Source organism: Megalopta genalis, chromosome 1 (genome assembly GCF_051020955.1).
Source record: "Megalopta genalis isolate 19385.01 chromosome 1, iyMegGena1_principal, whole genome shotgun sequence".
NCBI classification, from domain to species: Eukaryota; Metazoa; Arthropoda; class Insecta; order Hymenoptera; family Halictidae; genus Megalopta; species Megalopta genalis.
In genome coordinates, this window is record NC_135013.1 from 8,704,225 (window position 1) to 8,720,416 (window position 16,192).

The 16,192-nt window shown below is 37.7% G+C and overlaps 1 protein-coding gene across 1 annotated transcript in view; it reads left to right on the top strand.

Annotated features, from left to right (window-relative positions):
• Positions 1–1,426: 1,426 nt before the first annotated feature.
• Positions 1,427–16,192, top strand: part of LOC117228789 (DOMON-like domain-containing protein nahoda) — a 106,587-nt gene continuing 91,821 nt past the window's right edge. Inside the window, exon 1 of the mRNA XM_076528576.1 lies at positions 1,427–1,946. The gene's annotated coding sequence lies outside the window, so the exon portion shown is untranslated. The remainder of the gene's footprint in view (positions 1,947–16,192) is intronic.

The following is a 16,192-nucleotide window of genomic DNA, read 5'->3' on the forward strand; positions in this document are numbered from 1 at the left end:
TCATTAATTACTAGTCCCAGCCGATCATTAGGCAATTCCTCATTTTCTAAAAATTCTTTCGCTGATTGGAAGATTCGTTGTTACAAAACTGTTCGTTTTCAGTAATGCAAGATGTTATCTTGAATTTCACTGCGTTCGCTATAATAAACGCGTAAGAATTCGTTAACGACATTTCTGCTTTGTTTGTTTGTTCATTCTACTTTGTTCAACATTTTTACATTTCTATATTCGCACATTTATCAATCTATCTCTGCCGAATTTTGAATTCTTTTACCTATTTTTTTACTTTACCAAACGATTTTCCTTTTTGCTGGCAAAAGAAACGCACGTACGATGTATAACTATTGGGTTGGCAACTAAGTAATTGCCGATTTCAGTTATAGATGTCTCTCACTCCCATTTTTATGATATCCGTAAATGTTATATTATAAAATTATTATTATTATTATCGCTGAGAATTAACCCCTTAAGTTGTACGCTCGAGTTAATTCGAGCACGCTAAACAGGCCAAACTGTGCACACTCGAGATAATTCGAGCGGCGTTGTATTTTAGCTGCTATAATTTTTCACACGCGAATATAATCGAGAATTGAAAATAACAATGTGAAAGCAAAGAAAACAAATCGTTTTATTGATATTTATCATTTAAATGGGATTATATATAACACTTATTATATATATTATATTATATTTATAATATAATATAATATAATATATTATAAATATTATATATACAATATTTATTTGTCGGTGAATTAAGAAAAGAAAAGAAGAACATGTATATATCATTCTACAGCAAAATCGCATTAGTGGGAAGATTCGTTCATTTCCATTCCCAATGCTCCCTCTCTAATATTCCTAATATTCCCCAACACTTGCGAGCACTTCTCTGGCATACCCGAACACGACGCAGTGCAGAGCGGCTACTCTTTCCGGCTTCGTTTACGAGCAACTTTAGCATTAAATATCTCGAAACTATAAGCCGTCTGTAACCGAAAACCGGACAACATTGGATTCGTATTTACGAGCTCATCGTTTACTTTGCTCGTGCAAAGTCTCGTCGAAGAGCGATTATCACACCTGGCTACCTCTTCTTGTTCTGTTTACTCGAATTCTTTTCTTGCAACGGCTTGTGTAACCCCGATACGTACCCTCGGAAGCTCGCGCCCGCAGAGATTCGTGGCGAATCGGTGACCCGAATGTCGACCGATCTCCCTGTCAGAGGGAGCCAGAGCACAAGAAGACGTCAAGTTCCACGGCACAGCGGCACGGCACGGCGCGGCGCGGCACGGCGCGGTGGCTCCGGAGTGGGGGTACCAGGTAAAGGCGCGCGGAGAGGGGATGGGGCAGGTATTCGGAGGCGAAGGAGCGAGCCGGGCTCAAGAAAGCAGGCGAACAGGCGGTCGGTAATGGGCGGGGGGGCAAGCGCAAGGGGCCGCGGGAGCGTAAAGTGAGTTTTCGCTCGCGGCTGCTTTGCAATGCCAGCCAGTCGAGGTGAGTCGAGCCGAGCCGAGTCGAGCGGAGCCGAGCCGAGCGAGTCAGTCTTGGACGTGGCCCCGTCGCATCCTTCTCGCTGCAGGATACCCGGACCTCGTGCCGACACCAGCCACCTGTCGAAGCCTAACGACCGATCTTATCTCGACCGTTTCCACGAGACCACTGCGCCGGTACCTCGAAATGGCCGCGTTTCCCGAAAGGAACGCCAGGAGATCCTCGGCTCTGTGAATCATCGGGCCGTTCCTGATCCGCCGATCGATCCCGCGTGGATCTTCTACGCGGATCGCGGCTACGTTCGCGGATTTATCTCTCGGTTCGTTCTCACCGATTCGCGACGATGTTCTCGAGCTAGCGCGCACCGTACCCTCGGTGAACAGTGATATTGTGTGTGCGTGTACCGCGTTCAGCTGGATCAGCTGTCGCTGCCAAAGGGGAACGACGTTCAACAGGTACGAGCAACTATTCTTTCTACCTCGGAGACGTCGACGCGCGGTTTAACGCGATCGCGGACGATCGAAATCTCAACGAGCCGCGAAAATAAACGATAAATTCCTATAAAATAAATAAATTCCTATAAATATATAATAATAAATATATTAAGGAATAAATAAATTCCTAAATAAATAAACGATAATTCCTCGATAAATCGTGATAGCCGGATTTTGTCCGAGTGCTCGGAGTAATAAAAATAACACACTATCCGTGGGACACGGATCGAGATTTATTTACGCGCCTAATGGAAGAAAACTGGTGGAGTTTGCAAAAATGCATTTTTTTTAAATATTTAATATTTTTAAAAGCAGCGAGAAGATTTTGGCAACGAGTATATAACGAGGATATTTAGGATTTCGAAATATGTAACAAAAAAACATATATATATTTTCAAATATAACAAAAAACATATATATTTTTTATATATATTTTTTATATATATATTTTCAAATATATAACAAAATGTATAGAAGTAGATTTTTAGAATGGTATTAATAATCTTCCCGGCGATAGTATGTTAATTGTTATAGTTTGTGTACACAAAGAGAAGACAAAATAAAATGAAAATACCGAACGAACCAGTCAGCCATTGCATTAACCCTCGAACGGTGGATCATTTTCGCATAATTAACGATCTTTATCTCGATTCGCAGATTTATTCGTCAATCTTTCCAAACATGTGAGCCGTTTATTTTGAAAGTGGCATAAGTCACTTTGTTTTTAAGTCGATATATTTAAGGGTTTGCGTTTTAACACGTTTAAAAATATGGATGCTAACTTTCGAGAAGATTTATTTGTATTTGTTATCTCAGGATACTGATATTTTTCTCAGTATAAATAATTTCGTGTAAATATTAAAAAATCACCACTTTTCATTACGGTAAAGTGACTTAAAATAAAAAAAATAATAATAAAATAAAGTGACTTTCAAAATAAACGGCTCATATTTTTGAAGATTGTACTTCGTGTAAACTATCGTTAATTTTTTCTTGCTACCGTAACAACCATTAATTTCATTGAATCGCCGAGAATCGACTAATTAGACGACGATTTAAGTACAGTGGGTCAAAATGACCCGGTAATCGCAGTCCCCGAGGTTTGAAGTTTATAAAATCGAAATGTTACAGCGTTCACGTTACAGCATTCGTGTCATTTTGCGTCCGAATGAAAATGAATGCCATAAGCATTCGCGTCCGCGAACGTGTTAACGAGCGATCTTTCTTACCCGGCCGATAGATACGCGATCTTCGCGATCGTGTCGGCGAAGATTTACAGACGAACTTCGAAATTCTTCTGCGCGTAGCGGAATTTTAATCGAATCGAAAGTCGAGATCGCTTTTTACTCTGCAGTTCGAGGGAAATGCCCTCGATGCTTCTATACTTTCCGTTGACTGGACGATGCGGCTGGAACTTTGAGTTTTATTTTCGCTAATTAGGCGATGTCGAGATAGTAAAGGAACTTTTTGGAAGCTTTGCAAGCATTTCGAACTGTTCGGTCGGCGGATAAATTTGCTGCGAAAGAAAGTTCGAACCTTATTTGCATCTGTAACAATCTTCGAAATGTTTAATGACGTTGTGATACATATTTTGAAAACGATAAAGCTTGGAAACGTGTTCTGATATGATCTAGTCCAGATTGTCGGCATCGTCAATGATCTACCGAATTTGTGGTTGAACTCCCTGATTTAACATCGAGTCATACTTTAACGAAAATTTCATGCAGAATCAGCTGAGCATATATGTGTTAAATCTAGAAATGAAAGTAAACGATAATATACAAGAAATACAAATCGTCTCTCATTCTATCAGAGAAATTATGGATGTATGCGTGTTGCATTATAACGATGAATAGACTGCATTTACGTGCAGCTTTCGTTATTTTCATTATAATGTATGCTCGCGTTCAGAATTCTATTCAATCATTTTCTATGAAAGAAAGGCATTTCATAATTTCAGTATATTTGTAACAAAACACGTGAAACCGGTCATTTTGACCAGCTCTGTAAATCTAATTATAGTAGATGATATGTACACCAATTATATATATATATATACTGTATATGTATATTAATTATACCGTATTTTCCGTATTAATAGTAATTTATAAAATTTAATTTTATTAATTACTTTAATAGTAATTTCGTATTAAAATTTAAAATCTATAATTTACTAAGGAATATCAAAGTATATATCCTTCTTCAATAATTAGCTATTTTTGCAGACTCTTAACGTTTACAGCACACTTGATTGTGCATCCCAACGAAATTTTGTTATAAAATAAATCACTTTGTAATGTTGATCAGTTAGCTGTTTTTAAGAACACTCGTCATGAATAAATGACGATATTTCGTGTTACGGCAAGTATGCTCGTCAAAAACGGCTAATGGGTTAAAAACGAAAAAGGGCTAATCGACGCTGCTATGAAAGAAATCGCAGCGTCATTAAATTCTTATTAAATTCTTATTAAATTCTTATTAAATTCTTATCAAATTCTTATTAAATTCTTATTAAATTCTTACTAAATTCTCGTTAAATCGTCATTAAATCCTTATTTAATCGTCGTTAGATCACTCCGGCCACCGCAGCCGCTACCGATCTTGTAAACATTGTTCGAATCTACCGCACGTAATCGTACACCCGGTACATAAACTGCACCGACGTACAGACACAGAAGTAAACTATACTCCAAGGACAATTAGAGGGTCCGCGATATCGGGATCAATGTTGTGTCGGCGCTCTGGGTGCTACGCGCGAAATGATAAGCGCTCGCGGTTCGCGCGGGAAATTGAATGACACGAAAATGAAAGCACGGCGAATGAAATCATCGTCGTCATCAATGGCCACTGGTTTATCGAGAGACCCACCGCGACGACGACTCGACGCGACGCGACGCGTCGATGATAGTTGTAACACAGCCGTTCGCAAGGACGCTTGCTTTTTGTTTATCTGTTTTTATTGAGCATCGCTTCCTGCATCCATCGCGCGCATCATAGTTATATTCTCTTGATATCCTGCGCGCGGGTAATATCACGTGTGGCGTAATAGCTCATTATACGCAGAACGCCGGTGAGAGGAAACTTAATGATAGTAACGTCATCGGAGTTTCTCGCCTCTTCGTTTTTCTTAATTACGACCCCGAGTGCGAGAGAGAGAGAGAGCGAGAGCGAGAAAGAGAGAGAGAGCGAGAGAGAGAGAGAGAGAGAGAGAGAGAGAGAGATTGCGCCTTTCGTCTGCCGCGAAACACGCACTCCGCGAGCACTCATCCGTCCGTCTTCCCACTTTCCGATTGTCTTTTTCTTTTCTGTGTGGGACTGCGCGCGTCGGATACGCAAAAGGATGCACGATACGTGTACACCCCCTCGGCCACGAGTGTGTGGACACTTGCCGCTTTTAATGGATAAGCGATACGCGGTGTGAATTAATGATAGAAAACCTGGTGTCGCGGTAAATTCTATCTCGCGTGTATATTCAGTAGCATCTAGTGGAGTTAAATTGAGTGATTTCGTTGTTTAAGCGCTTTGAATAAATAAAGGTTTAAGCGGCTGATTTAAGGCTGTATTGTTTCCTTCGACAAATTATTTAAATAAATTTTTCGAATAAGATTGTGTTCGACTAATAAATTCGTCGAATACAATTTTCTTCAAAGGAAGTTTCGAATAAAATTGTAATCGACTAATATTTGGAATAAATTTTTGTAATTAATAAGCGATACGCGGCGTGAATTAATGATAGAAAACCTGGTGTCTCGGCGAATTCTATCTCGCGTGTATATTCAGTAGCATCTAGTGGAGTTAAATTGAGTGATTTCGTTGTTTAAGCGCTTTGAATAAATAAAGGTTTAAGCGGCTGATTTAAGGCTGTATTGTTTCCTTCGACAAATTATTTGAATAAATTTTTCGAATAAGATTGTGTTCGACTAACAAATTCGACGAATAAATTCTTCGAATACAATTTTACTCGAAGGAAGTTTCGAATAACATTGTAATTGACTAATATTTGGAATAAATTTTTATTGGAATAACGATTCAAATAAATTCATCGAATAAAATTTTGTTTGACTGCTCTTTGGAATAAATTCTTCGAATACAATTTTATTCGAAGGAAGTTTCGAATAAAACTGTAATCGACTAATTTTTGGAATAAATTTTTATTCGAATAACGATTCAAATGAATTCATCGAATAAAATTTTGTTTGACCGCTCTTTGGAATAAATTCATCGAATAAAATTTTGTTTGACTGCTCTTTGGGATAAATTCTTCGAATAAAGTTTTATACTCGAATGCGAACAAATTCATCGAATACGATTTTATTCGAATGACGTTAATGAATAAATTCTTCGAATAAAATTGTAATGGATTAATATTTTTTAAAATAAATTCTTTGAATAAAATTTTGTTCGACTACTCTTTCGAATAAATTCTTCGAAAAAGGATTTACAACTTCTCAAATATATTAACCCAATGAAATTGTATTCAAATCAATTTCTATTCGAATATATTTGCGCGCGCGCAACTAAGGATATAATATAAATCAATCAAATGAATCGACACTGTTCGGTACATAATGACACGCTAGATTTTTATATTAACCCTTTGCACTCGAAGCTATTTTAACTGTGAATCTAAAATAATTTTTCTGACTTGCAGTACTTTTATTTTATATGACAAAGAGCATTTTATGCATGAGAGATTGACGCTTGCGACTCGCTCTTTTTTGTTAATATAAAAATTATCTTAGAACATGGTATAACAAAATTTAGCGATGCCTCGGAGTCACCATTCGAGTGCAAAGGGTTAACAGCTGTGCTCTTTAAAAATTAAACATTCTTTAAATTTAGTCGTTCCTTGCTAAATTATACAAAATATTTAGAACGTGATTTGCATATTGAAGGATTAGAAAGTACGAATACCTTTGCCTACGACGAAAATATCTGAGATTCAGCAATGGCATGTACAGGGTGTCCCAAAAATGTCTCGCAATCCGGAAATGGCGAGTTCCTCAGATCATTTGAAGCAACTTCTACCTTTACGAAAATTTTCTCCGAGGTACCGTTAATGAGTTATTAACGAAAAACAGTGACCAATGAGAGGCGAGCTCAGCAGGCGCGAGGCGACCGAGCCAATGAGCGGTACTGGGCTTCGTGCGCTGGTTGGCTGGGCCGCCTCGCGTCGACCGTACTCGATTCTTATTGGTCACTGTTTTTCGTTAATAACTCGTTAACGGTGCCTCGGAGAAAATTTTTGTAAAGGAAAAAGTTGCATCAAATGATCCGAGGAACCGCCACTATCGGATTGCGAGACATTTTTGGGACACCCTGTATAGTAGTTTCGTGACTAACAGCAGCTCGCTGTTTCTGTGGTATGGTGCTCGGTATTCTCCAAAGCCAGCAGAGTGGCGGTCAGGTCGATCTAACAACATGCCCAAGTTTGTTGGAAACACCGCGGGTCCTGAATCGACCGGCGAGTGAATTCTCGTTGCTCGAGCCCATTCAAAGTGCTCGTCTAACGACAGAAAGTAAGAGGCGTCCTCTTCATATTCTCCCCATTGTGCCCGGTTTGTCGCGCGCTCGGCATTGTTTCCCCCGGTTTTTCCCTCGCTTAGAAAAACACTTTTTCTCGCGGCGATCGCGTTCCTATCGCGGATTATTCCAGTTGATCGCGTCGCCCCATGATGCCGCGGGATCGCGTAATATTCTCGCGAGCGGAAACACAACGAGATCAGTGAGAACAGTGAACGAGAATCCCGACGTAACGAAACGAAACGTTATGTGTTTCGTTATATGTGTTTATGTTTCCCAGACGAAGATTAACAGTTTGAAAAATCAAATCTTCCCTTAATATAGTTCCTTTTAAGTTTGCAATTTAACCATTAACAACAAGATTAAATTAACAAATACTCCTCAGAATTTGCTGCGAATTTAACCTGAACATTCATTGTACTCGTATCGATAATTTCACAGATGCGAAGTCGTTTAACCTTCTTCGCTCAACGAACTATTCCTCAAAATATTTATTCGCAAACTATTAATAATTAATAGATAATAATTAATAGATACTAATCAAGAAAATATAAAATAGTAGAACGTCGGCAATAATTATCCCGCGCGATTAAAATTTGACGAAACGTTGTATCGATGCCGATTTAATGAAACAAAAGTCATTCGCCTCGATGCTACCATAATCATTAATTCCGTTACGTATCCTGGACATTACGTAGCCGGAACATTCGAGTGCTAAATGAACAAATCGAAATCGACCTCGACGATTGCGGATTCAAAGAAAATAGTCGCAGCCGAGTCGACTGACAATCGCGTCGAGATCGAAGCGCATTGCGTATCCGCTCGACTATTAAATCTGATACGTTATCATCGTAAAATCTGTACCAGCGGCCAAATAGCACCGCAGCGAACGCAACGTCAGATTTCAGTCGCGTAGCGGACGGTTTGTATTAGGTTGGGAAATAAGTTAGTAGCGTTTTTATATTTTCTTTTATTTTACAACGATTTTTCGCTGTTCGACAAAGTGTATAATATTCATTCGATAGAGCTCTTTCTGCTCTACAAAACTGTGCTAATCGTCTTTTCGAGTAATTTAATTTTTTATTACTTTCGAGGCTTAGAAATGGAATATCCAGGAGGTAAAAAGCAACATTTTCGACAGCTTCTCTTCTTCGCTTTTCATCGAGGCCAAAAAGCTGCCGAAGCAGCCCGGGACATTTGCAACGTATACGGAGAAGGAGTCATAGGCGAGTCTACAGCACGGAAATGGTTTGCGAAGTTCAAAAATGGCGATTTTGACGTCGACGACACGCCTCGCATCGGAAGACCTTCCGAATTCGACGAAGAGCGTCTCGAAGCACTTTTGAAGGAGGACGGTCACCGAACAAGTCGTGAATTGGCCGAAAAAATGAACTGCGATCATAAAACGATTCTCAATCATCTTCGTTCAATGGGATTTGCCGAAAAATTGGTTGCCTGAGTGCTTCGTGAGCTTAACGAAAACAATAAAGAAAATCGCCTTCAAATTGCTTGATAAAAACGCTACGAACTTATTCCCCAACCCAATAATTTGATAAAGAATATCGGATGAAACGTATTGAAAAGTTGTTGAAAATACCGTGATCTTCTGAATTCGAATTCAACCCAGGCTCCCAATTTTTCGGCAAATCCCATTGAACGAAGATGATTGAGAATCGTTTTATGATCGCAGTTCATTTTTTCGGCCGATTCACGACTTGTTCGGCGACCGTCCAAAAGTGCTTCGAGACGCTCTTCGTCGAATTCGGAAGGTCTTCCGCTGCAGAGCGTGTCGTCGCCGTCAAAATCGCCATTTTTGAACTTCGCAAACCATTTCCGCGCCGTAGACTCGCCTATGACACCTTCTCCGTATACGTTGCAAATGTCTCGGGCTGCTTCGGCAGCTTTTTGGCCTCGATGAAAAGCGAAGAAGAGAATGTGTCGAAAATGTTGCTTTTTACCTCCTGGATATTCCATTTCTAAGCCTCGAAAGTAATAAGAAATTAAATTACTCAAAAAGACGATTAGCACAGTTTTGTAGAGCAGAAAGAGCTCTGTCGAATGAATATTATACACTTTGTGAAACAGCGAAAAATCGTTGTAAAATAAAAGAAAATATGAAAACGCTACGAACTTATTCCCCAACCCAGTTAGGTTACTCTTCGGGCGGCGATCATTTTTGAAATATTTGTCCCGCGTGGGGGTCTGCTGCGGGGAACAGTTTTCATCGGCCGCTGGAGGGGTTTAATTGACATTCCAGGCGAGGGCACACGGCGATTTCTATCGGTGTCGATGAACGGCTCACTTGTGCGTGGAGCCCCCGACTCGGATATCGAACGCCACGGTGAAGAAGGTGAGGTAAGAGCCGGCCCGAGAGAGCCAGGTGGGAGAGCGAGCCACGGCTACGTAGGGAAAACGATCCGCCTTCGACGGCTCGTGGAAAACGAGTTGACATTCCACCGGACACCGATGTCGTTGTCCTTACCGATGTTCTCGCTCCTTTGCTTATTATCCGCGCTCTAAATGCCGCCGATCGAACGACCGACTCGACCGACTCGATCGATCGATCGATCCCGTGCGCGATCTTGAGAAACGTTTTTCCACCTCCACCGATCGTTTCTCTGCTCTCGGAAAAATCGTTCCGACGCCGATACGCGCGGCACACGGCTCGCTCTCTTGCGCACGCCGAGAAGAATCGATGAACTTGAAACGCTGGATCGGCTTTAATATAAAAACGGAAACCGACCGCCATACTTTCATAAGAAAATAAGCACGCTCGGCGTAAGCCGGCCGTCGCGCCGGACTTTCTCGAACCTCGCTGTTTACCTTCTGCGTTTCTAGCCTGTTATTCCGCGAGCTAGCCGATCGCTGTGTGTCGACCGTCATAACAAATTTGTAGCGGCCGGTCCGGACACGCTATCCAAATGATCGATGCCTGGAATGACAACGCGCTTGGTGCAGAGGACAGTGTCCGCGGCAGTGTTCGAGGACATTTTAGCCGGCTGTCGGATAACGGGATAAGGATCGACGAATCGAATTTTATTCGACGACGTCGGAGCAACATTTAGTCGAATACGAAATTTATACGGATACGAAGTTGGTTGTTATTCGAATTCGAATTGAAATGAATAAGTAATTATTTGTTATTCGAATAAGGGGGTTATTTGTTATTTGAATAAGGGGTTATTTGTTATTTGAATAAGTAGCTATTTATTATTCGAATAAAAATTCATCCGAATAAGAAATTATTTGTTATTCGAATACAAATTTATCCGAATAAGAAATTATTTGTTATTCGAATAAGGGGTTATTTGTTATTTGAATAAGCAGCTATTTATTATTCGAATAAAAATTCATCCGAATAAGAAATTATTCGTTATTCGAATACAAATTTATACGAATAAGAAATTATTTGTTATTCGAATACAAATTTATACGAATAAGGAATTATTTGTTATTCGAATACAAATTTATACGAATAAGAAATTATTTGTTATTCGAATACAAATTTATACAAATAAGAAATTATTTGTTATTCGAATACTTTATGCGAATAAGAAATTATTTGTTATTCGAATACTTTATGCGAATAAGAAATTATTTGTTATTCGAATACAAATTTATACAAATAAGAAATTATTTGTTATTCGAATACTTTATGCGAATAAGAAATTATTTGTTATTCGAATACTTTATGCGAATAAGAAATTATTTGTTATTCGAATACTTTATGCGAATAAGAAATTATTTGTTATTCGAATACAAATTTATACAAGCAAGAAATTATTTGTTATTCGAATACAAATTTATACGAGTAAGAAATTATTTGTTATTCGAATACAAATTTATACGAATTAGAAATTATTTGTTATTCGAATAAGGAGTTATTTGTTATTTGAATAACAAGCTATTTATTATTCGAATAAAAATTCATCCGAATAAGAGGTTATTTGTTGTTCTAATAAAAGTTATTATTTATTATTCGAATACTATGTCGAATAAATTCTGATTAAATATATTAAATGCGTTATTGGTGAAATATTAAATGCATTATTGATGAAATATTAAATTCATTATCGATGAAATATTAAATACGTTATTGGTGAAATATTAAATGCATTATTGGTAAAATATTAAATGCATTATTGATAAAATATTAAATTCATTATTGATGAAATATTAAATACGTTATTGGTAAAATATTAAATACGTTATTGATGAAATATTAAATTCATTATTGACGAAATATTAAATTCATTATTGATGAAATATTAAATACGTTATTGGTAAAATATTAAATACGTTATTGATGAAATATTAAATTCATTATTGACGAAATATTAAATTCATTATTGATGAAATATTAAATACGTTATTGATGAAATATTAAATACGTTATTGATGAAATATTAAATTCATTATCGATGAAATATTAAATACGTTATTGGTGAAATATTAAATGCATTATTGGTGAAATATTAAATTCGGGAAATATATTCTCCAATACAGTGAAACATAAATACAAAAATAATAATAATATTCATCCATGACACCACGACTCTTTTTGGACAACTATCGCAATTCAGAAAGTGTCCACACACTTATGAACTTACGGATGCGCATACGCCATAAATGTACCAAGATCATAGTAGTCTAATTATTGGCATCGCGTATGCACAGCAGCGAAGAATTAATCGATAAAAACCAGTGAAACGGAGAAAAGTAAACAGACAGGGAACAATGCTACGTCACCTTGATACCCATATATGTACGCGACGTATCGAAATGGGTCGGCTCCGCGGAACAATGGCAAAAGTATAATGGAAAGAGGAAACGTTTCTCCTCCGAGCGGAGAAAATGGACAAAAGAGAGAGAGAAAAAAGGGAGATGGCGTTTTCTAGACTGTGCGCGTTGACTGATCTTTCTCATTGATGGGGAAATCTCCGACGAGAAAATGGGAATCCGAGAGAAGGAAGCGAAACTGCTACCGTTAAAAAACGAGCACGCTCTCCTTCGACGCGTGTAGTCGCGCAGTGTGACATTTCAACAATCTGGAAGGATTTCATTGGAAAATTGAATGTTTTTAGAAAATGTCCAAGTCAGCTTTAACACTAAATCTACCGCGGTTAAAGAGATCGCTTTCTTATTCTGCAATTCTGCAAAGTTCCGAGACTCTTTCGTGGAAAACGAATTTATATTATAATTAATATATAGATTTTTTATAATAATGTTATAATAACATATATATAATAATAATATAATAATATATATATAATAATATATACAATAATAATAACATATATAATATATATATATATATATATATAACTGCAATAATATAAATTAATAATATAAATTATATATATATATATATATATATATATATATATATAATTTATATTATTAATTTATATTATTGGAGGTTATATTTATAATAAAAACTTTACAAATTCCAAATAAATTCGGTCTTCTCATTTTTGTGGAGCGATACATTGCAGTTAGTATGACTGTTTGGTAGGTTTAGTGTTAATTTGAAAGCAATGACTCAGTGACCAGGGATGAGTATTATTCTCACCCCCTTCGCTATCATTGTCGCGCATATGCGACGTCCACGATTTTCTATTTCACTTAAATAGAACATCAAATTAGTTTCATGCACATAATTATGAAAAATTGAGGCATCGAATGGAAAAAGGGCAAAAGTGCGTCGAAATGCCATTTCGAGAAAATCAATTTCAAAGTTTCCATTCGGGTATTATTTAATAGAAAGTATTACAATAATTAAAAACTGAATTCTTTTTTAAGAGATCACGATTTGACGATGATACGTGTTTTTTCTTACAACGTTTTAAAATTTGGTTCGCGTGCCCTTATTCCATAAACGAGCTGACATCACGAAGAAGTCATATTTCTTGTTCTCCAAATATGTTTACCAATTTATTACAAATTCTTTGGTATATCGTTTCGAAAATAAAATAGAAAAACGTATCGAACTAAAAAAGAAAGCTTTAATTTTTTAAATATGTTCACTCTGCTTTAATGTAAAGTGCTTCGATTTCACTATTTGCTTCTTCCTCGTCCGTCGACATTAGACTCGTTTGATACAGTTCTCGCTGCTTGAAGAACATTTTAAAACCATAATCTGCTATCCTCGTCCAAGCAATTAGCATTTTATTGCAGTAAAATTCTTACGCCCTTCTATTTATTAGCTTTGAATCAACAATCCAAGTAATTGCGATCAAATACACAAAATGGAAAACCAGAAAACGAAACGATCGCTGAGAATTAACCCCTTAACTTGTACGCTCGAGTTAATTCGAGCGCGCTAAACAGGCCAAACTGTGCACACTCGAGATAATTCGAGCAGCGCGTTGTATTTTATGCTGCTATAATTGTTCACACTACAATATAATCGAGAATTGAAAATAATAATGTGAAAACAAAGAAAAAAAATCGTTTTATTGATATTTTTCATTTATATGGTATTATAAATAACACTTATTATATATATATATATATATATATATATATATATATATTATATTATATTATATTATTATATATAGAATTCAGATGCTTACAGAGAGACTGTTTTTAACTCATTTCACTGATGTCATCACACATGACAGTGTCCATTGTGACTTCAATTGTGCAAACAATTTTGTGGCAGAACAATTCCAGCAAGTGTAAACCTTTATTTATATACAGCATTAATTTTCTCGATGTGTATATATACAAAGAAAAATATTTTTTCTGAATGTTTATTATTCATTGCGTTTCTTCCAAATCTATCATTATTCGCAACGAGTAATAAATTTGTCAATAGAAACACAATTCTTCGTACGAAATATATATATATATATATATAACACTTATTTATTCAAGAATAAAATATAGTTAAGGGGTTAAGTTCGTCTAAATGATCGAAATATCACGGCGCGCGACGTCGGGCCCGATCGTCGCTCGCTGGGCCCGCGATCGAGGATCGCCGTATCGGCCTCCATGTTTACGAAAACACGAGCGGAATGCCGTGGTGCGAGGCGAGCGCGGGTCGTGTGCGCGTGCGCGATTAGCATCTCGCCGGATCGTTGGATCGCGCGAACCGTTGGCTTCTCGGAATTTTTTTCGTCGCCGCCACGAAAACGGTAGAAAGCCGCTTTCTGATGAGACAACGTCTATTTTTGCGGGCCGCGGAATCCCAGGGACGATAGAACGCCCGGCGCGATTTTTCCGTCGAGTCCACTTCGGCTTCCACGCGGAATTCCTTCACAGCCGCACGGCGCGCAACCCCGTCCGGCAATTTCGTAAGCTCGGCGGCCGAGGGAGCCGTTTAAAAGAACAAGTGGAAGACCGTGTCGCTGGGAAGATCGGCGGGATCGGGATTCCGCAGAATGTCAGGTTTCCACGAGGCGGCGAAAAAAATCCACCCTGTACGCGCGCGCGGCTCGCGGAGCCGTTTCTTCCCCCACCATATGTCCCGCGAGCGTAGCCCCCGCGCGCTGCTCTACCGTACTCCCACTATCTGTTTTTCATCGCCGCGCGAGCGAATTGCACCTCCCAGGTAGGCGATCGCGCTTCGCGTACCTCGGCGATGAGGCCAGGCTGAGGCCATTCTGAGGCCGCCAGCTCAGATTCCTCGGAAGGAGATCCGCTCCCGGCTCTGTCGCAATAATCTCTCTCTCTCTTTTTTTCTCTTTCTCTCGCCCTGCGTAGAAAACGTTGTCGTAACCGTGCATGAATGTGCTAATTATTTCGCGCGCATTATTTCATTGATTGCCCTTTAATTCGGACCCCCTCGCAGATTTTTTACCGTTCAGTCGAGTAGAGGGAATGTTCGGACAATTTTTAACACTAAACCTGCCAAGTCAGTCAAAATGACCGGTTTTACATTTTGTATTTTAAAATTGCTGAAATTATAGAAACTTTTTCGTAGGAAATTATTAAATGAATTTCACAGTCGCGAGTATTCGTTGTAATAAAAATTATCGGAAGTCTAAATAGATTCGGTTCTATCGTTCTTACAGAGCAACAGAAATTCGTCGATTTTAGTGCTCGGTAGGTTTAGTGTTAAAACGGAATTACTTTCTTAAAAAAATAATTACCGGACTATGAACGACTTGAATTTTTTTTTAGGTGGTGGAGGGAGCAGTCTAGTAAAACGCTTTTTCTAAATTTCGCTATTGTTTAAGTAATACAAATTTATTTATTATTATTGTTAAAAAATTTATTAAGCATTATATAGTAATTAATAAATTTTTTAACAATAATAATAAATAAATTTGTATTGCTTATTGCTTAAGCAATGCTTAATATTATATAATGCTTAATAAAGCATTATATAGTAATTTACTAAGCATTATATAATATTAAGCATTGCTTAATAAGGAATGCAGCAAATTCTCTCTAATCAACGCTCAAATTGTGCACAAATTGTGCAGCCCGTTTTTATAGTTAACGATTTTAACCCGTTTGGTAATTTTAGTCTTAAAGTCAGTTTTAGCATTAATTTAAATTAGTATTAATTAAGTAGTATTAATTTAATTTAGAATTAATTTAATAGTTTCAGTGTTAATATCTCCGAAGCTATCAAAAAAGACAAAATGTTCTTTAAAATAATAATGTCGAAGCAATTAGAACACTTCGACAGAAGTTATTATCCTCTCTTATCCTACGGCAGAATACGGTAA